The 23673-nt window shown below is 38.7% G+C and overlaps 1 protein-coding gene and 1 pseudogene across 8 annotated transcripts in view; one reads left to right on the top strand and one right to left on the bottom strand.

The window, feature by feature from the left end:
- The window catches only part of CRADD (CASP2 and RIPK1 domain containing adaptor with death domain), a 204412-nt gene that overhangs the window by 117930 nt on the left and 62809 nt on the right, over positions 1-23673 (bottom strand). The gene's annotated exons all lie outside the window — the stretch shown is intronic.
- Positions 1385-23624, top strand: LOC108394389 (V-type proton ATPase subunit G 1 pseudogene; annotated as a pseudogene).

Below are 23673 nucleotides of genomic sequence, written 5' to 3'. Positions count from 1 at the left end.
TTTAATCTTAATAGCTTTATTTTTTTTTTAATCCTCCAATGCCAATGAAAGTTAAATAATCTAAATCTCAGTAGTTCAGGCAAATTTTAGCCCATTGGTGCATACCTTAAAAACAGGACTACTTAATAAAACCTAAATAACACATTACATTCAATTTTTAAAAACACATACTATATACTTTCAATACGTAGCTCCTGTTAAGATTAGTGGGTACAAACCTTAAGTCTGTGTTGGAAATGAGCAGGGCACACATTTTTTTAAAGGAGAAAAGGATACATTAACCTCTGCTCAAAGTCTCCACATTTGGGTGTAGGAGAGAGGTGGAAAGAAAGTGCAGCCAGTCTGGTTCTCTGTCTGGCAGCCACCCGTCCCGTGGCACCGCACTGTCCAAGTCCTGACCACTGTCCAAGTCAGTCAGAATAGCTCCCTCCATTCAAGGGTCTCTACAGTCAGATACCTGTGTACTTTGCTATGAGAAGAAAAGAGAAAAAATATAAAACTCTCTATTCCCAAACTCCCCGTAACCTGTTGAAATCACACTTTACTAATCTAAGTTAGTATGATGAAGAAAGAAACCACCAGTAACCTAAATGATTTCCCCTTTAGACACATTTTAAGACCAATGAAATAATGTACTTTTTTTAAAGAACATATTCTTTTTTTTTTTTTTTTGCTTTTTTTTCCCTTTTTTCTTCTTTTCAGTCAGACTCTGACTTACTAGTGATTTTAATTCTGTTTGAATCTGGTCTGTGTTATCTTCTGTGAATTTACTGGAAAAAAATAACATTCTGTTGTTTATGAAGATAAAACAGGTTGACGCTTTACACACAAAAAAGAATAACCAAAGGTTTACAGCCACTTTTACAGTCAATTTTAGTTTTTGCTAAGGGCTGATATTTTTGTGTGTGGGAGGGGCCCAGGGGTGGGCGGTGGTGGGGAGGCAGGTGTGAGGAATTGCGTGAGTTTTCTTAAAGGAGGAGAGTAGTTTCACTTCACGTCAGCATTATCCTGGGTCTAAGGAGGGTGCCTGCTTTGCCAGCTTTTCTGGGTAGACTTCATAACAGAGTCGGCAGGCTCTATTCTCTAGGAAGACTGAAGTTGGCAAATGCATCTCATGGAAGATTCCACAAAAGGCTAAATTGGGATGAGATCGTCAACAGGCTTCAAGAAGGCAGAGTTCCAGGCCCCATCCCTGAGGCCAAGCAGGCCTCCTTCAGGTCCTTGTCCCCACATTCTGACACTTTTGGCCTCTCCTGTCTTCTCCAGCCTCCCACCCCATTCTTCTGCCAGTCCTTCCTTTTTCCTCTAACCCTGCAAAAAATGAGCAGCACTGTTGTTTTGCTCCAACTGACAAAACAGCTAAGAAATAGCAGAAGAACATGACTGCCCTTTTCAAAATAGGCCACGTGATCACCCTATTTAAATCCAGCTCTTACAGTAAAAATGAATAGAGAGCGAGCTGTTTATGAAACGCTCTTGCTTGCCGTCATAATACTCTCTTCCACTTCCCTCTTGGCCTCCTAAATACCCAAATGAAATTATATAGTGAGCTTTATTTTCTCACTCAGAAATTCTTCCTTAGTCCAAATTGCTAATGCGGCAGGTTCCAGCTGCCTAAATTCCCTAAACAACACTCTCTGTTCCATAAAAGGCATGCAACTGCAAGCGCAGCAGGCCTGCTCCAGCACTCGGACCTGTGAACTGACTACCCAGTTCCTTGGCCTGGCAAGGCCAGGAAGCAGGCAACACGAACAGTTTAAAGGTATATATTATCTGAAGGTCCCTTTCACTCCTAGGCAGCCAAGAGTGAACAAGGAGAGGCCACCCTCTCTCCAGACTCTTACACTGAGCCCCTGAACTACCTCTGCTAAGAAAGAAACCACCCCTCCAATGGAGAAAGGGTGACACTGAATTTGTACTGCTTTTTACAAATGCATTTGTTTCACTAAGAAGAAGTAGAATGTCATACAATAGGCTGCCTTAGGTGACCTAGAAACTGTACATACTGGAATAGCAAATAGAGTAAAAAGCAAAGTTTGAACCCTTTCTTTTAAATTAATTAATACAATTTCAATGTTTATGTAACAGTCACTGATTGACCTTTTATCTGACACACACAGTATATGATTTTCCTTTTGGCAAAAATACTACCCAAACCATCCTAAGCAGATGTGAATGCTCTATTTTGGTTTTTGAGACTCCAAAAAAAGACATTCCATAACCTCCCTTGGCACTGCCAGACTTCACAGCAGCCTTCATGCTTAACAATCCAGCAGCGTCTAATTACTTGGAGTTCTCTGCACACAGCTGCTTGTCCACATCTCCCTGTCTCTCTGTGTGGTATTTCCTCTACTTAGAATGCCCTCTCCCACCTGTCCACACAACAAACTCTTATTTTTCAATAAGTGGCCTATGCTACCATCCCTCACCTGTGCTAGACCCAGGTTTTATTGCTCATCACTGCCTCCTTTATCACTTGTACATGTACCTATACTGCCCCTACCAGAAAGTACCACTATTTCCCCTGCTGAACTCAAATTCCTTGAGGAAGTAACTGTTTCTGTATCTCCAGTGCTTGCATATTTTGCACCAAAAAATAGGTGTTATAAAACACATTCTCCATCCACCCATCATAAATATTTGAATTTGCACTAGTGGAAATAAAAGAAGGCATTTACTGTGGAGAACAGAATAAAACTAGTAGAAGAAATAATTTGAGGAACGGCTGGGGTTAGGTGATATTTGAAAGTAAAGATGGGGAGAACATAAATGATGGAGGTCAAAACAGAACGTTTTAAACTCAAGGACTTTGGAAATCAGTTGGGTCTCTCTTTTCTAGTAATACGCTAACCACGGACAAGAACAACAGGCACATCATTCCCCAATTCCTATGCGGCGTACCGCACTGCTGTTTGAGAATCCCAGCATCATACTTGATTTGGTAACTGAGTGCCATGTGCTGATTCGCATTCAATTGCCATGATTCTGCCTTGAGATGCTCCCTCCTTATTTTAACAATTTATATACCATATGCCTCAAAGTCTTTCTGGGACAATATGAAAGGGAGGGAAGCAGAAAAAGGGAACTAAAATCTCTTGAGGACCTATTGCATGGACCAGGCACTTGATAAATCCCTCATACACACACCATCTGTACACCACCCTCCCAACAAGTTCACTTGGTAGGCATAATTATTTTAATTTCCATTGCAGTTTTTAAACCTAGGTGTCTCTGGCTGTAAATCCAGTATTCTTTCCATAAATCATACTATCCCTATTTCTAATATCAACATTAAGAACACAAGCCAGATTCAAAGGTAGAGGTGTAACATTTACTCATTCACTCATTTATTCATTCATTCAACACTTAGTCAACAGCTACAATGAGCTAGGCACTGTACCTTCTCTGAGGATGTAAACACAAACAAGTTCTGGTATTTGACTTCAAATTGCTCAGGTTTAGTGTGAGAGAGACACAAAAACAAGTAACTTGGCTTCTGTCTTTTCCCCCCAGGCACTGTATTGGGTTTTGTTTTCCCTTTTGTTACTTTTTGTTGCCACTTTACTAACTTTCCCAGTCTTGATAGTCACTTTCCTGTTCCTTATTTAAACATTAGTAAAACATGAGGAACTTACACCATTTCATAAATAGTCTTCACTGCTAGAATCCACATTCTGGAGGCAAGAGAAACTGAAATTATAAGCATTTAAATTTGCTTGTGCCACTCGTCATTCCATGCTGCCAGAGTATTCATTCTTTATTTATTCACATATTTTTGGAGCATCTAATATAAGGCTCAGTGTCAGGTAGAGACACAGTAGCAGGAACAAGATGACTTGCTCTCATAGAGCTTATTTTCTAACTTCCAAGAGAGGAGGAAGGTAATAAACAAGTCCATGGATTGTGATAGGCATGCTATGAAGGAAAAACCACAGAGTTCTGAGAGAAAGTGTAGATGATCCAGGGACCTGACCTCGGCTGGGGAATCAGGAAGGCCTCCCCTCAGATGAGGCACTAAAGCTGAGAGCTACAAGTTGAGTAAAGCTTGATGAAGGGTCGGGTGGTGGGTCAGTAAGGGGAGTAGAGAGGGGCATGTCAAGCAGAGGGAACAGCATGTGCAAAGGTATGAAGCTGGAGAGGACACCATGCTTTCAAGGTGGGGGAAGAAGGCCAATGTGTCTAGAAGACAGGTGATAAGAAGGGGAGTGTCTCAAGATAAAGCTGAGAAGGTGACATGGCCAAAGAAGGCAGCGCTTGTAGACTACCTTTGGGATTTCAAATCTCACCCTGACAGTACTGGAAACACACTGAAAGGTTAAAGAAGGTCCACTGAACTCATTTAATGTTCTTTTAAATTCTTTTGGCTACATGGATTAAGAAAAAAACAATGTGAAAAGCATTTGGTGATGGAAAACATTTAGAGTAGAAAACAGTGTCACATGAGAAAGGGAACTAAACTAAAATGAAAAATAATGGGTTCTGTTCATAGCACTATTATCCTGAGTCAGGTCATTTGCTCTCAAAATATCTGTTTCCTCACCTACCAAATCAAATTACCAAAAAATTCAAAACTCACATACTAGCTATTAGGCACAAAAAAGATAATCATTGAGTATGCTTTGACTCTACAAGGAAGCTCGTCGAGGCAAGGAATTTATCTGCTTTCCTAGAGGATGGGTGGAAGGGAAAGATGGATGGAAAGATGGAAGGAAGGGGAGAGAGGAAGGCTGGGAGAAATGAAGGGAGGGAGGGTAGGCAGAAGAATGGAACACATCCAACACCATACCAGGCAAACACAAAGCAAGGTGTGGTGGACAATCCCTGGGAGGGCAGCCACCACAGGGGAAGTCACAGCACCATGTCACAAATGCTTGCCAGCCCACCAGGCCTTCTGTTGCTGGCACACGGAGCACCTCCAGCAGCTATTCTGGAGGACCGGCAGTTGGCCCTCCAGCACGGGATCAGAAGCCCTCCTCATCCACCTCCTCAGGGCAGTGAGAGCGGGTGACTGGGAGACACGAGACACCGCCCTTCGTGCTTCCTCCAGAGAGGCTGGTCCCTGACAAGGACCTCAAAGGCCAGATGTACACATTCTTCTCTATTAATATAAATTCTTCAACTTTGGATTCTTACTTTTTGTTTACCAAATATAGCATTATGATGAGTTTTTATATAACTTCTTAGGCTTTTCTTACATGGCACAGTCTCGGCTATTTATACCCCATTTCTTAAAGACCTACAACTAAAGGTAAAAAACAAAAAGGGAAAATATAAAGACTTAAGATACTCTTTAGAATCTATTAGTTTACAGCAAAGATGAGAGTAACATTGAATATGTATTTTGAATTCACTGAATTCCTACTTTGCCCCAAACATTAGAATTGGTCTATCAAACATGTGGTCTATTATTTCTAATCCTCACATCATCTGACATGTTAAACATTACTGACCCCCATTTCCCACAGGAGAAAATTAAGGCTCAGGGCATAAGTGACCTCCCAAAATGATGGTGTTATTAAGGGGCACGGCCAGGGTTCAAACCTGGGTCTGTATGACAAGACAGCACACATTTTTTTCATCATACCACATATTATTATACACATATTCTAAAAGAAATTGAACTATATATGATAAGAGCAACCTGAGCATTTACTGCATGCCAGATGCTATTAAGCTCTTCACAAAAGTTATCTCATTTAACCCTCTCAACAACCCTGTAAATTTGGTACTTTTGAGATGAAGAAACCGAAGCCAAGAAAGACTGAGTAATTTGCCAAAGGTCAAAGGCTACTATCCAAAAGACTAAAATCCAGTGAAGCCTGGATTTTAATCCAAGTCTGCCTGACTCCAAATGTACCCTCTTATTTCCACTATTCAAATACCATGAGTGTAGTATAATTGCATGCCTTTGAAAGAGAATGTCAAAACAGAAGAACAGGGCCAATAAATCATTTTAAAGATAATTCAAAATAACTACTGCATTATGACACTGTCTCTAAGAGCCCATTACTAACCATTTTCTCGATCACTGTCACCTTGTTCTGTTGGCCAAAACGGCCTTTCAGTCTATGAGTATTTTCACTACAAGCATTTTTCCCTTTTCCATTTGTTAAGCAACTTAAGCACCTATTTCTTAAAGCACCAACTCAATCAAGTGGAACTCATATCTCTATATCCAAATCTTCAGAGAGACAAAATGTATACTGTTTAGTCAGTCCACAATCCTTATCACTAAACAATTTTCAAAGTCACTGTGCAAACTGCTCATGTACCATGTAAAAACACTAGTTTTCAGTTTCATAATAAATTCTAAATTATTTATCAAGCCTTTTAAGAGATCCCCAACATGACTATCTCCCTATCAGAAATAATATTTCTCTAAAGCAGGAGATTCTTTTGGCAGGACTCCTCAGCTATATTTACTAAGACTACTTTTAAAAATTCCATTTGTTATTAAGAAGTTGTCAGCCCAATAAGAAAACCTGACCTTATGGATCTATTGATTGGGTAAGCATTAATAGGATGTCCTTCTATCTATTGAGAAGTTTACTCACATCAATTTCACACTGACTGGATTTGTAAATCATATAGCTGGCAAACTATTACTTTTAACACAATCAGTGAAAAAGAAGGCTGGCAGTTCTTGGAAAAACATGTGGGAAATCGTTTAAGTGTGAACTCTTGCCTATGTCAACTCTCAAATGAGCAAAATGTAAGCACAGGAATTACCTAAATGCTCCCTAACAAACACAGAGTAAATATACAGCCCTGAATGGAATCCCCAAGGTTTGTGCTTAATCTTCAAGTTGGGATATCCCATCAGAATGAGAAAAATTACAATATGTATTTTTAAATGCTTTTTAAAAACCAGAGTATATGTGTAGAGCAAAAATAAATAAATCAGCAAAATAAGAACTGCAAAAAATTATTAAAAAATAAAATAAATCACTTATAACTACACCACTGTCAACACCATGTCCCAGACCTCTCTCTTGGCATATATGGATATATAAACACTTTGAGTTTCTCAAATATAGGCTTGCGCCACATGTACTCTTTTGCAACTCGCTCTGTTTTATTTTTCCATCCAACAGTAAACCAGGGACTATATTCAAAACTTAATAAATACAGTTCTACGTCTTCAATTCCCCCATAACTGATTTAACCAATCTTTCATTGACTGACAAGTAAGTTTCAACCTTGTGCTTCTATAAACAATACTAAATTGAATATCCTTGTACATACGAGCTCACGTCAAATTAGTCCTTTCAAACAAATTCCTAGAAGTAGAAATACTATGTCAAAGGATGTGGCTTCTGATACATATTGCCAAATTGCCTTCCAGAAAGATACTGCCAAATGATACTCCCAACAGCCATAAAAGATGAGTGCAAGCTTCTCCACACACCAATTTTCCCTGGCAATAAGTATTCTTTTAAAATCACTACCAATCTTGTAGACAAAACAAATGGCAACTTCAGGTTGCCTTCATTTGCATATTATTTTCATAAGTATATTGCTTAAGAGAGACAGTAAGTAAGTATGTTCTATAGAGCAAGAGCTTTAGAGGCCAACAGTTCTGGGTTACAAAAACCTTCCTAAATGTGTGACCTAGGACAAGCTGCCTTAACTCCCTCAATTGGAGGCTCATAATTGCAAAATGTAAATAATTGCACCTATCTCAGTGTTTTCTTAAGTATTAAATGTAAAGCCCTTAGCCCAGTGCAGTGGTAGGCACATAATAAACATTCAGTGAATGGTAGCTGCTAGTTGTAGTAGTCATAACTGTCACCAGAATAGTGGTAGAGTATTGGTGGCCATTTGTATTTCTTCTTTTGCAAATGGCTTTTTCATATCCTTCGTCCATTTTCTTGATAGAAAATTCATCTTATGTTCATTAATCAGTAAGAGCTCGTTATAAATTATGGGTAATAACTCTTTGGCTGCTATATATGTTGCCAACATTTTTCCCATGTTGACATTAATTTTTAACTTTATTTATGATGTTCTTTGTTATACAGAAGTTAATCTTTGCATAGTTAAATCTAATCTCTTTTTTCTTTTTCTTTTTTTTTTAATTCTTTGTTTCTGCCATTGGTGTCATGCTTACGAAGATCTTCACTACTACAAGATTATAAAGACTGAGTATATATTTCATTGTATTTTTTATAATTCTTTAATTTTTAACAGTAAAATCTTTAATCATAAATGAGTTCTCTACAAAGTTCTATTTAACTTTGTCTTTTTCTCTTAAATGAGTAGTATGCAATCCCAATACCTTTCAAAAATCCTTTTCTCATTGATTTGAAATATCACCTTCATATAAAAAAGTTGGTAATTCCTTACTTGAGATCCTGAAATCATGCAGCTGGGTAAACAAAGAATTGTTTGCTTTTTAAGTTTGCTGAGAAAATTCGTTTGGTGGCAAAGCCTGACCCAGCTTAATGCTTAGACCTGACCTTTATTTATTCCATTTAGTGTCACTATTAGTCTGCTTTGTAAAAATTAAAATTAAAATAAAAAATAATAATAAAAAATAAAAATTAATTTGGCTATGAGATGTTACTGAAAACCTAAGTACTGAAACATGGCTAGTCCCACACCGTTCAGATAAGGGATTGTGTACCTATACTAGGCTTCCATATACACTCAGTCTTGGTTTTAGACTCCCTGTTGTAGCTATACCATTCTGATTTCTCTTTTACTCTGTTAATACAATAAATTACATCGACTTTCTAATGCTAAACCTATCTTGAATTTCTGGGCTAAATAAACCCATTTGATATTAGTCTTTTTCTATTATGCTAAATGCAACTTGTTAACATTTTATTAAGGATTTTTGCATTTGTTGATGAAGTCTATAATTTTTTTCTTATGTCTTTGTCAAGGTTTGATATCCAGGTTATACTGGCCTCTATTTTCAGAGTTTACAGCATACTTTGTTTTTGTTTACTGTATTTTATAATGTTTTAATATTTGATGAGATAAAAATCTCCCATTTTTCATTCTTCTAGTCTCAATATTTTTTTTCTAAATTTTAAAACGACTTCATCAAATTCCAGACAAGAATAACCCCTCTGTAGTTTTTGTTGGAACTGCATCAGATTTTAGGTTAATGTAGACAAAATGCGATATTGCTTTACTATATTGACCCTTCTCATCAATGAACATGCTGTTTCTCTTTTTAGTCAAGTGTGTTTTTATTTCCTAAGTTGGACACATTTTCATTCATGTCCTTCCTAATTCCTACGTATTTTATAATCATCTTTATTTTTCAGCTCTATTCTTGTCTATGCTACCATGTTTCAGTTAGTTCTGGTTAGCAACTGGGGATAACTGGTATAATTTCTTTCCCTGGAAAGGTTGGAGTAAAGTGTGGAAGAATGGAAAGAACATCACTCTTTCATATAGTTAACAAACATTTACTGAACACTAATATGTACTAGGCACTGAGTTTCAAATAGTGATGGACACTACCTCTGTCCTCAAGTTCACAGCTTAGAGAGGGGAGATAAACAAGTAAACAGACAAGCATAATATAGCAAGGTAAGTTCTACGTTAGAAGAATGCCCAGGAGAACAACAGAAAGCCCTCCTCCAGGAGCAGAGAATATTTTTAGAAAAAACTTCCTAAAAAGCTGATCCCTAAGGTGGGTCTCAATTTCTCTTTCGTATGTGTGTGGCAATAAGTAGGCACATCTAGAAGCTGCATTAAGTCCCCCAGACTAAATGAATGCCATTAATACTGAGCTGAGCATGCCCTGCCTTCTGTGTCTGAGTAAGACAGCAAATCCCTTCGACTTGCTAGCTGCTCCCACAGGCTCAGCTTCCTGTTGACCTATCACTGAGCCAGAGACTGGGTACTGTGGGTCAAGAAGCCACACTTCCCATTACCACCTCTCCTCAATAACCTCAGGAAAAGGCCATCAGTGTCAAGGTGAGTCATTCCGGCTTCAGTTACTTACGGGCCTGTCTCTAGACTCCATAAAGCCTACAAAGTGCTTTCACTCTTTCTATACAAGGACATTATGTTCTGGGAGAAAATGGTTCCATTTCATGCCTAAAATGGTAATAAAGCAAATGAAATGTGTATCTCCTGGATAGTGACAGGTTTTGGTACCCAAATAAGCAAACCAAGCAAGGCTCAGAGATTTGCTGTTTGGATGAACTACCGACCCCTCCTCCTCAGTTCAATATGAACTGAGGAATCAGCACACAACTACAGAGCCCCCTGCAGAGGGACCACAGGAAGCAGTGCATGGAGACAGCAGGCGAGAATACAGTCAACGGTGTTATTCCTTCAGAGACCCCAAAGGGCTGTCCAGTTATTCAAAAGCACACCTGGAAAATATTCACCTGTCTTGAACCCCACCTGCTCAACAGCAAAATAAGTGAAAGCACGACAAAATGCTCAATCAGAGTGATTATTTCAGTTGCTGAGGTTTTAAGTTCTCCCACCTAAGCATCATAAATGAGATAAATTGTGTAATAGGGTAATAAAAAATTGCTGCTGAAAGATGCAATCACAAAATAAAGGGACCTTTCAAAATCTGAGTATGGCTGGTAATTATCCAGGAATGAAATATACAGAGGAGCAATTCCAAGGTTCTTGCTTCTTCAGTTATCGTGAAACTGAGATGGCCAAATACCAAAGATTACTCTCTCAGTTACAACAGACCTTCCTATGTCTGCAGGAACAGCTCTATTTCTTTCTGTTAACTACTGTACTATGGTACGCCATCTTGTTTATCCTTGCCACAATTCACAAAGTTGCTACTTGTTCTTTCCTGCTATGAAAACCAAACTTCTACCTGGTAAGATTCACAGCAGAAAAGAATAAGGAAAGAACAGTAACTTGTAGTTCTTTATGTTTCAGTTGTCATGGTATGTATTTATTTATCTGAATAACATTTTTGCCTGATAAGAGATGTACCCCAGCAAAAAGAGTACTAGTAAAGATTGGTTCTCTAATACAAAAAGCAAGACCTAAGAAAAATCAAATACGTAGTTAAATGTAAAAATACATTTATTGTCCCAAATAAATAATACTTGGGCTCAAATAAATCCAACAAAGTTGAGAGTGAGTAAATAGCTAAATTACTGACTGGTTACCAGTTCATTAACCACAAAAACAATGAAAGCTGCTGTCTTTGCAAATATTCAAACTAATTCAGTAAGAGAAGCACAGGTCTTCGAGTCAGCCCTGGGCTTAAATAACAGAGCCATGCTGTACTTGTTTTGAGACCTTGGAAAAGGTCATCTCTCTGAGCTTCCTTTTCTGCCAAATACCTATTTCATAAGGAGAGGTTTTTGAGGATGAGATGAGAGAACTTATATAAAACCCAACAACAGACAGACAGTGGAGGGACCCTCACTCAGCTAGTTTTCTATTCATATTCTCTTCCCACTAAATGGTCAAAATAAAGTCCCCAGCTCTCAGCTCACAATGGACCCTTACTAATTAATGTATCAAATTCTTTCTATTACTACACACACCCAGTTGTCATTATACAGTACTCCACAAGTCAATTGTCCTCTTCAGTAAAACTTGAATTTCTTATATATTTCCAACCTTTCATTATCATGCTCTCAGGAAATACCATCACACCACCACCAACATCATTTCCCAAGGTAATTCACAAGCGACTTTGTTAGAAAGGCTGGGGCCAGTACAGTGGGGGCCTTGAGTCACGAAAGGCAGGAGGTGTATCGGGTTCAATCTGCATCTTTTTAATCAGTAAGATTTTTTCTTCAAAGCAGAATAGTTTGAGAACATGCAACTGCATATCTAAGGAGTATGTGCAGCAGCTGCTGATAATTAGGAACTTGGCTGAACACCACCAGTAATTATGGTGGTTTAAAATTGTTTTATTCTTAGATATATACTGTACCACTGATACCCGCAATGGGCCACTGGTTAAAAAAGAGAAGCACAAGGAACACAGATAGGGAAATACAACAAATTTATGTGGAGATAAGAATTCTAAGTCAGTTCCTTACCAGATACACATCCATGTATCTACTCAAGATTCCTCTGCCATAAAATAAAATGTCCAAACCTGTAAGATGCAAGATAGTGACAGTTATATCCAATGTGCCTTATCAACTGGGGGAAATATGCTCTCCTTGATAATAAAGGTAGAGAGGTAGAAAGCAAGAAGCCTTACTCCTACTCCACAATTAATCTACACAAGAATCCAAGGCACGTACTTCTCGGGTCCTGTTTTCTCTTCCTAGAACAAGTTGTTTAGTAAAACTCTTCTGAGGCAATAGTCATCAGTGGCATCTAAACCACCTGGTGAGGAATTTTTAAAAATAAAAATGGGATGAGATTATGTTTTTTCTTGACTCCAAAGCACTCAAATAATGACTTGGGAGGAGTGCCCTTGGCCACACCTATGGCTCCCGTGAAAGACGCTGTCTCTGGGCTTACGCGACTGTCTTCCCCAACCTCCTTCTCTGTTGTGCCCGCTGGGGAGGCAAGAAAGGCAAACGTTCATTTCTGTTTCTCTTGCACAAGGAGTGGCCATATGACCGTTTCAGCCAAGGAAAGGAGAGAGGAATTGTGCTGGGGGTTTCTGAGAAGCATATTGCTTTCCCTGGTAACAGCGACAGATGCATCAGGAGCTGACAAGGGAAAGGCATCCCCTTATCTTCCAGCCATACAGATGCACTGCAGCTGCAGCCATCTTGCTACCACATGGAAAAGAAAATCCAAAAGTGAATAGCAGAGACACACATCCTGATGATGCCTCTGAGCCCAGGAACTGACACAGAAGCAGATGACCTCCAGACTTGTTGTTGTAAGATTAAAATAAATCTCTTACTTTGCTATATAGTCAGTTTGGTGCTTCCTGTGTTTTTATGTTTTGTTTCACTTGCTGCCAAACACATTCCTAACTGATACACTGTACACCAGATTCGCTGCTGCTCAGAGAACCAAACATCTGGTTGTAACCAAGGATGCAAAGCTCCTCAACTAAAAAATAATCATACGATAGCTTAAAGGGAAAGGACACAAGAATGAAGTAAACTTTGTTTTCTTTTCCTGCCCACAGAATCCATTTATTTCCTGTTTCTACAAAATCAGCCCTCTGCCTGATTTCATCTCAGGATCAGAATCTCAGGACTGGAAAGGAAATTCATTTTAACCACCTGAACGCTCTAAATAACTGTACTAACCGTGCTTGAACTGGATATAGCGATGAAGGATTTACTATGTCTAGGAGTGCATACCATCTTTGGACAACCATTTTAGAAAGGTCTTTATAATATTAGACATTTCTATCCTGACATTTGTCTTCCTTCCACCTTTAGAGAAATACAGAACACAGAGAATCTCTTTTATGAATGAGAACTACCCAAATGGCTGAAGGCAGCTGTCATGTCATCTCATCTGCACATTGACATTCATCAGTTTCTTCAACTTTTCCTGCTGAGAGAAGCAACAGGTTCTAACACAGCACCATATGATAATACAAGCCACATATGGAATTTTAACCACATTTTTTAAAAAGATAAAATTAATTTTAATAATATATTTTATGTAATATGACACACCAAAAATATTACCATTTCTATACATACTCAAAGTAAAACAAATAATGATGAAATATTTTACTTTTTTTTTTGTACTAAGTTTTCAAACTCCAGTATTCATTTTCCACTTCGGGACATGCCAGTTTGGAGTAGTTCCATTTTCACTTGTCAACAGCTACTTGTGGTAGAAGTACCATGTTGGACAGCACTGGTCTAATGGAAGGACATAACACTGTTTTCTGGAGATGTGCAACAGGTAGTGATTGGTTAATCGGATAAATTGGTAAAATATCAGTACCAAGTTTCTCGACCTACAGTACTGCACAAACCTCTTTTAGCTGGGAGAGTATGTCCTAGAACTTCCAGGGATCAATGCTCCCTGAGCAACTGTCTTCAGAGGTGTCCTTTTTTTTTTTTAGCTTACCCTCCAAATAAAAGCAAAAAAGAAAAGATTATATTTCACATAGAATTTAAGGAGCTCTAAGATTCATTCCAGTTTGCAGGCACTGTTGGAGAAGAACCAGGTCTTTATTCTCTTCTCAATTCTGCCACCAAACTAAGTGGTGACCTAAAAAAAAACTTTTCTAGGCCTCTTTTCTCTGATGGCACCCCACCTTCCCAATGAACAACACTGTTCTAAGCATTCACAAGCCATCCTTTCAATCACACATTCTAGAACTCTGCCCACAAGTAGAATAAAGCTCCCTGAATCGCTTCTGAACCCATATTCCTCACTATTGAAAATCAGGACTGCATTGAGCTATCTTCCTAATTCTGCCATTTTTCCACTTTTCAAAATTCCATAAAAATAAAGCTTGATAATAAATCATCCCCAACTTCTTTCAGTGTCCTGGAATAGAGTCCTTCTAGATCAAAAATCTTAAACTCATTTTGAGTGACCTAAACAATCTCTCATGATCCATTCAACTTTTTCAAGCTTTAATTTCATGTTGCCAAGGACTTTTTGGCTTATTCAGGATGATCATTCCTGCCTTTCAGTTATTCATTTTACAAGTACTTGTTGAAAATCTACTGTATGTGCCAACATATTGCAAATATGGTTGGGACATGAGTAAGACAAACAAAGGTAGTCCCTGCTGGCAAAGAAATGACATTCTAGTTTTGGATGAAAGACAGTAAACAAGCAAGTAAATAAGAAGGCCAATTTCAAGTAGCAAAGAAAAAACTTAATAATACAGCTAACATCTGAGAGAATATCGCGTGCCAGACACCCTTTTAAATACTGACTCATTTAACCCTCATTAAGTCTGTGAAGTATGTATGGTTATTATCAATTCCATTCTGTACATGAGAAAACTGAGAATCAGACATTCAGTGCCAGAAAGAACAGAACAGAGAAATTGTAAGACAGAATGCTTGGTGCCTTACTACAGTCTGGGAGGCCAGGACAGGTCTCTCTAAGGTCGTCTGGGCTAGGCCTTGAATGAAGTACCAGCCACACAGAGATCTAGGGGCAGAGTATTTCAGAGAGAGGGAACAGCAAGTGTAAATGCCCTAAGACAGGTTGAACCTGTCAGGATGAACCTAGGGGGTTCCAGAAACAGAAAGAAACAAAATGTGGATGAAGCATAAAGGGAGAATCACAGAAGGTGCAAGTGAAGAGTGGGAGCAGGAGCCAATTTATGATAAGGAGTCTGTATTTTATTACAAGTACAATGGAAGCCCACTTGCGTATTTTAAGGTGAGGAATGAATGACACAATCTGATTTATATTTTTTGAAAGATCCCTCTGGTTGCTATGTAGGAAATGAACTGTAGGAGGCAAAAAGGTAACAGAGAAATCAATTAGGACAGAGAGTTGGGAAGACAAACAGCAGCTAAGCAGTTCAAGTTTCCCTTTGCCATCTGTTAACATGGTATCAGCCCAGAACAATAGGCTTGTTTGCTTTTGCTTCTTGGCCTGTGCATACCCGCCCTGCTGATGGGAGTCACTTGCTCTAGGTTACACCAAGAATCAAAGAAGAGTCCAGGACCACCCTTCTGATCCTCTGGTTTCTCATTCCAACCTCCACTCAAACTAGGGAACATGTAGAGCACAATATAAATGGCAAGTAAAACAGATAAAAGGGCAATACAGTCAGTAGTCTTCTTCAGCTGCTGCTCAGTTAAGCCCAAAATGTTCACAGTACTTCTCTCTCTAAACAATTCACAATTCAAAACCGACGGCTCACATAACACTCAAATGCCTGGAACTTCACTAATAAATGCACTACTTTGCATTGAAAAGATAATACTAATGAATATCTCAACATGCTAACGTATATCATCTGCAGACACTGCCACTAATAACTCCTCCCATTCCTGAGGTGCACGCCACCCATCTCAACAAGAGGTGGAGTCTATTTGCCCTTGCTTTGAATCTGGGCTGGCCTCATAACTCATTTCAAAAACCAAATGTGGTGGGAGTGATCTCTACATCTAGGCCTCAAGAGAAGTGGCAGCTTCCATGTTCATACACTTGGAATCCAGCCTCCATGCTATAAGAAGGATGCTCTAGATACTGAAGGAAATGCTCCAGATACTAGTCTACAACCAACACAAGACATGTGAGTGCAGCTTTCTTAAGACATCCCAGTCCCAACCAAACTCTGAAGCTGAAAGCATGTGCTCTTATCAGTGACACTAGCCACCATCAGTGGAGCAGAAGAACCACTCAACTGAGCACGGCCAACCCACAAACTGAGAATTAATAAACTGTTATTGTTTTAAGCCACCAAGTAGTGAAGTGGTATGTTATGCAGTAATATATAACAAATAAAAACTTACCAAACTGGATAACCTAGAAGAAATGGACAACTTTCTAGAAAAATACAGCCTTCCAAGACTGACTCAGGAAGAAACAGAAAATCTGAACAAACCAATTACCATCAATGAAATTGAACTGGTAATCAAAAACTATCTAAGAACAAGATGCCTGGACCAGATGGCTTCACTGCTGAATTTTATCAAATATTTAGTGAAGCACTAATACCCATCCTCCTTAAAGTTATCCAAAAAGTAGAAGAGGAAGGAATACTTCCAAACTCATTCTATGAGGCCAGCATCGCTCTAATATCAAAGCTAGGCAAAGACACCACACAAAAAAAGGAAACCACAGACCAATAACCCTGATGAACATAGATGCAAAAATACTCAACAAAACATTAGCAAACTGAATTAAAAAATACATCAAAAAGATCATCCATCATAATCAAGTAGGATTTATTCTAGGGATGCAAGGATGGTACAATATTCAAAACTCCATCAACATCATCCACCACATCAACAAAAAGAAGGACAAAAAACACATGATCATCTCCATAGAGGCCAAAAAAAGCATTTGACAAAATTCAACATCCATTCATGATAAAAACTCTCAACAAAATGGGTATAGAGGGCAAGTACCTCAACATAATAAAGGCCATATATGATAAACCCACAGCCAACATCAGACTTAATAGCAAGAAGCTGAAAGCTTTTCCTTTAAGATCAGAAACAAGACAAGGATGACCACTCTCCCCACTTTTATTCAACATAGTAATGGAGGTCATAGCCCCGGCAATCAGACAACACAAAGAAATAAAAGGCATCCAAATTGGCAAGGAAGAAGTTAAACTGTCCCTGTTTGCAGATGACATGATTTTGTACATAAAAAACCTTAAAGGATCCACTCCAAAACTACTAGATCTAATATCAGAATTCAGCAAAGTTGCAGGATACAAAACCAATACACAGAAATCTGTTGCATTCCTATATACTAATGATGAACTAGCAGAAAGAGAAATCAGGAAAACAATTCCATTCACAATTCCATTGAAAAGAATAAAATACCTAGGAATAAAACCTGATGAAGGAGTAAAAGACCTATACTCTGAAACTACAAGACACTCATGAGAGAAATTAAAGAAGATACCAATAAATGGAAATACATCCCATGCTCATGGATAGGAAGAATTAATACTGTCAAAATGGCCATCCTACCTAAAGCAATCTACAGATTCAATGCAATCCTTATCAAAATACCAACAGCATTCTTCAATGAACTAGAACAAATAGTTCTAAAATTCATATGGAACCATAGAAGACCTTCAACAGACAAAGGAATCCTGAGAAGGAAAGGAAGAATAAAACTGGGGGGATTACGCTCCCCGACTTCAAGCTCTACTACAAAGCCACAGTAATCAAGGCACAAGAACAGACCCATAGATGAATGGAACAGAATAGAGTGCCCAGATATAAACCCAAACGTATATGGTCAATAATACATGATAAAGGAGCCATGGATATACAATGCGGAAACAACAGCCTCTTCAACAACTGGTGTTGGCAAAACTGGACAGCTGCATGTAAGAGAATGAAACTAGATTACTGTCTAATTCCATACACAAACCTAAATTCAAAATGGATCAAAGACCTGAATGTAAGTCATAAAACCATAAAACTCTTAGAAGAAAATATAGGCAAAAATCTCTTGAATATAAACATGAGCAGCTTTTTCCTGAATGCATCTCCTCGGGCAAGGGAAACAAAAGCAAAAATGAACAAATAGGACTATATCAAACTAAAAAGCTTCTGAACAGCAAAGGATACCATCAGTAGAACAAAAAGGCATCTTACAGTAAGGGGGAATATATTCATAAACAACATATCTGACAAGGGGTTAACACCCAAAGTATATAAAGAACTCACACACCTCAAAACCAAAAAACAAATAACCTGCTTAAAAAATGGGCAGAGGATCTGAACAGACACTTCTCCAAGGAAGAAATTCAGATGGCCAACAGGCACATGAAAAGATGGTGCACAGTGCTAATCATCAGGGAAATGCAAATTAAAACCACAATGAGATATAGCCTCACACCAGTTAGGCTGACCAAGATTGAAAAGAGTAGGAACAACAAATGCTGGCGAGAATGCGCAGAAAGGGGAACCCTCCTACAATGTTGGTGGGAATGTAAATTGGTTCAACCATTGTGGAAAGCAATATGGAGATTCCTCAAAAAACTAAAAATAGAAATACCATTTGTCTCAGAATTCCACTCATAGGAATTTACACAAAGAAAACAGGATCCCAGATTCAAGAAGACATATGCACCCCTATGTTTATTGCAGCACTATTTGCAATAGCCAAGATACGGAAGCAACCTAAGTGTCCATCAGAAGATGAGTGAATAAAGAAGATATGGTACACATACAGAATGGAATATTATTCAGCCATAAGAAGACAACAAATCCTAAGAGTATTATGCTCATTGAAATCAGTCAGGTGAAGACAAGTACTAAATGATTTCACTCATTTGTGGAAAGCAAAACTGAAGGAGCAAAACAGTAGCAATCTCACAGACTCTAAGAAGGGACTATCAGTTATCAAAGGAAAAGTGTTAGGGAGGGAGGTGCAGAGGGGAGGGAGAAGGGGATTAAGGGGCATTATGATTAGCACACATAATGTAAAGGGGGCATGGGGAAGGCAGTATATACAGAAGACAAGTAGTGACTCTATCACATCTTATTATGCTGATGGACAGTGACTGCAATGGAATGTTGGGGGGGATTTGATAATAAGGGTGAATGTAGTAACCACGATGTTGCTCATGTGTAACCTTCATAAGATTGTATATCAATGATACCTTAATAAAAAATAAATAAATAAAAATGTGTAAGTTGTCCTTTGCATCTACAGGTCCTTTGCAACTACAGGTCCTTTGCAAATCATGAATGCAATCTGAGGAAGCTAAACAGATCACACCAACCAAAAAATCCATTAATGAAGATATATCATTACTGCTTAGTTTCCTTATGAATTTAGCATTGTCTGTTGATTTGGGGGCATGTATATACATTTTACACTAGAAACTGAAGTTTTCTTTTCACTAGAAACTCTGATTTCTCATATTCAATTAAATGTAACACATTTTTATTAAGAATCTCTTAGGTACTGTATGGGTAAATAAAAGATAAACTAAACCCAGGTTCTGCTATCTGAGAGTTTATATTCCAGTAAAAGAAATACATGTCAATGGAGGAAAGGAATCATTCATGTAAAATTTTAATAGGTCAAGACAAAAAAGCAGGATATTCTAGATAGAAATGTGAATAAGAGCAAAAACAAAGAAGTGCCATAATATAGAGCACTTTTCAGGAATGGCAAGTTCTTCAACAGCTGAGACCAGGCATGACCCAGCTACTCCAGCCCAAACAAGCCACTCCCTTTGCAAGCCCTAGTACAGTGTTTCTCACAAGGAGCTAGGCAGAGGGTGGTTTGAAGGTGCCCTGATGTCGAGGTGTTAAGACACATGAGCATGGACTCTTTCACTTCTCTTTCACTCTACCTTGCAGGCAGCCAGTGACATCACCTGTTCTCTGCTTTGCTAAATAAGTCCTTTCGGGGTCAAGGGTCTGCATTCACTTACTTAGTTACTCACTCAATATTTTTATTGGGCACCAGCTATTTGTCAGGCACTATTCTAGGTGCTGAGGATACAAAAATGAACAAGGCAGACAATGGTCCTGCCTTCATGGATTGAAGGGTAGGAAGTAGATATAGTGAGGGGTCAAAGAAGGCCTGAGGAAGGCACATTGGACCAGAGATCTGATTCAAGTGAAAAGATGCCTTGGGACTATCTGGGGAAAGAGCATTCCAAGCCAAGGACTGAGGAAGGGCAAAGGTCCTGAAATGTCTGCACAGTTCAAGGAAGCAGGTCAGTGAGTGAGGGAGACGTAGAAAAGTAGGTAAGACAGGAAGCAGGGATCCAGGTCACATAAGGACTTGTAGGGAATGGCCAGCACTTTGGCTTTTATGTTTGCAGTGCGGTGGGAAGCCTGCCTCCTTACACTCTTTTCCAAGCCCCAACCCAGCCCCAACAACCTCTAGTGATCCTGTCTCCTTCTTGGGCATCTATCACCTATACGTCTATTTGCCACTTAGTCTGTATTCCATGGATTTCTATTCATCTCTTGTGTATGAGTCCTATTTTCCCAACTATAACTCAAGGGCAAGAATTCTGTCATATTCTCCTCTTCATTCCCAGCGCCTGGCACCTAGGTGGTGCTCAATAAATCTTTCTGAAAGGTGATGATGATGATATAATCCCTCAGAGTCCTTTCCAGCTGTAAGATCTATGATTCCTTTGAACTCTTTCAACCAACTAGTTTGCATCATGACTCAGAGGACTGAAATCTTTCTAGATATTTTGAGATTACAGTCATGTCACTTTTAGGGTTTCCATCCATCAAACGAGTAGGATGAATTACATCAGTGTTTGTTTAAATGAAAGCTGTACCACTTTGAATGGGTTCCATTTACATGAAACTACTTATTAGTATTTGTACTTGAAGCCACTGAAACTCAGGAGAGGCATATATTGCTTTTTTGTTATGTATTTATTATATTAATAATATGATTTATTTATTATCATTTAATAATAATAATTATTATTATTATTACTAAGTAAATGCTATCCTGATGTGATTCCATCTCCAGGAATTCTTTGCTGCTTCTCCCAGTTAAAGGCTGAGGATAATTCCCCCCATCATGACCCTGCATTGGCCTTAGTGACTTACTTAACCGATAAAATGTGGAGAAGTGGTGCTCTGGGACTTAGTGGCTACATGATGAGAATCCTTGAGCTTAAAAAATGTCCACCCACACCTTTTGGGAACACTCCCTCCAGAAACTCAGCTGCTGTGCCATGAGTAACCCAAGTGCATGGAGAGGCCACATCAGTGCTGAGACCAGGAGCCCTACCTGAACTCCCTGCCAAGAGACAGCATTGACTGTCAGCTATCCCAGCCCAGGCACCAGACATACGAGTTAAGAAGCCATCTTAGAAGTAGATCCACCAGCCCCAGCCACCTCAACAGACACCACATGGATCAGAGACAAACCACCGAGCTGAGACCTTTCCAAATTCCGAACCTGCAAAATAAAATGGTTGTTTGCATATGCCACATTTGGGGATAGTTTGTGACACAGCAAAAGATTTTCTTTTTAGTAAAAAAAAAAGAATCATCATAGAATATCACTACCCACAAGAGTGCCTCTCTCCCAGTCATTTATAAAAATGACAGAACAGTCCAAGTTTTGCCCTATGGCCAATGACTACTCTGCCCACAGATTTGATTCACAAAATATGAAGAAGACAAATGAGGTGACTTTGAATGAGTACGTGAATCAAACTACTAAAACTGCAGGCCAACAAAATTCACCTGAAATGTATCCAATGGAAAAACCATAGTATCCATTACACAGGTCATAGAATTATGCTATGGGGAAAATCATATATATTTTTACATAATTTATTATACTACCTAAAAAACATGGGTGGGACTTAAAACAGAAATGAAATGTACAATTCTATCATAAAGATAAAAAGATTAAATGTTAAGCAATGATTATATGCAATACTAGGAATTTCTGAAAATTATTCTCAGTCAGACGCTACTAGAACAGAAAACACTCAATTGCAAATGGTCCTCTCCTTTAGAACATCTTCTGTTGGTACAAAGAAGTTCTGTTATGGAAACAAAAGCTCCTTGAAATGGGCAGGCATTTTTATCCCCATCAGTATGAACATTACTTCTCTGCAATGACAGTCATTTCAGACCCTAAAAGTGAGAGGCTTCCAGAAAAGCAGCCTGTTCATTCTGCACCCCTCCTATTCTTCACTCTCCTCCACTTCCTTTCTTCAGGCTGTGTTTAGCTCTCCAAAAAATATATATAGGACCACTAAGTGGACCCCAGGAGCAGGGGAAGAACATCACAAAAAGAACAAATTGTGGTAGTAAATGCTTTAGAGCATCAATTTTTCACATAAACTATTACCGTGAAGTATGCCTAATCATATTCCATCACTCGCATTTTTCAGAAAATGAATTCATACTCACCATTGAAACACCATTTTAAAAAATCAACAAAAGAAATAACCTCTCAAGAAAATGCTCTACAAACTAGAATAACAACCATGTGAAAATGGAAAAATGCTTTTAAAGAAAATAATCAGCTTCCAGATTTATCCACATATTTGCTTGAAAATTAATTCATTAGCAATAACAATAATAAAAATCATAATAAAAGGAACCAAAATGTCATCATTTACATCACTGGAAGCTGTATGTGTACACACATTTTTCAAAAAAGAACTCCAGAAGATAAATAAAGAACATATATTAACCCCTGATGAGAATATATTAACCCCTGATGAGAATATTTAATGAATGACTAATCATTTCCTTCACACAGAAACCATTCCTGCAGCAGCAGTAAATCATTAATTCAGCACAACACATGTCTGAAAACATATGTATTTATATTCCTATACTGCATTACATTTGTAAAACTGCTTAAAAGGCACATGTAGCTGGTAACACCATCAGAAGTAAATATATGCCCCCGCCACCATGGCCAGCCAGTCGCAGGGTATCCAGCAGCTGTTGCAGGCGGAGAAGCGGGCCGCCGAGAAGGTGTCCGAGGCCCGCAAGCGAAAGGACCGGAGACTGAAACAGGCCAAAGAAGAAGCTCAGGCTGAAATTGAACAGTACCGCCTGCAAAGGGAGGAGTTCAAGGCAAAGGAAGCTGCGGCTCTGGGCTCTCATGGCAGTTGTAGCACTGAAGTTGAGAGGGAGACCCAGAAGATGACCATCCTTCAGACCTACTTCCGGCAGAACAGGGATGAAGTCCTGGATAACCTCTTGGCCTTCATCTGTGACATCCGGCCAGAAATCCATGAAAACTACCACATAAATGGATAGGGGAAGGTAAAAGAAGCACCTGTTCCATGGACTGGCATTCTAGATGACTTCATGGAATATGAAGCTTTAGCAAAGCTTGAGTTCTATTTCTGTGAAAAGGCATTAAGTTATTTCTGTATATTATATAGTAGGTACCTTCACTTTTTGGAGAATAGCAAATCTAGCTGCTTTGTACAAACTTAGAGCCTATCCAAAGATTTCATCTTTTTACCTTGTATTTCTTAGAAATTTAATGGGTATACATTGTCTGTTTTCCTATGCCTTTTAGCTCAAGCAACATATATATCAATACTGACTTTTTCTTTCTTAGATGTAGTAAGAAAACCTTTTTTTTTTTTTTAAGAAAGAAAGGGAAAGTTTTTTTCCCTAAAACTTTCTTGAAGATCAG

Source organism: Manis javanica, chromosome 10 (assembly GCF_040802235.1).
Source record: "Manis javanica isolate MJ-LG chromosome 10, MJ_LKY, whole genome shotgun sequence".
Taxonomy (NCBI): domain Eukaryota; kingdom Metazoa; phylum Chordata; class Mammalia; order Pholidota; family Manidae; genus Manis; species Manis javanica.
The sequence above is the reverse complement of the archived record's forward strand: the minus strand, read 5'-3'. Positions and strand labels throughout refer to the sequence as shown.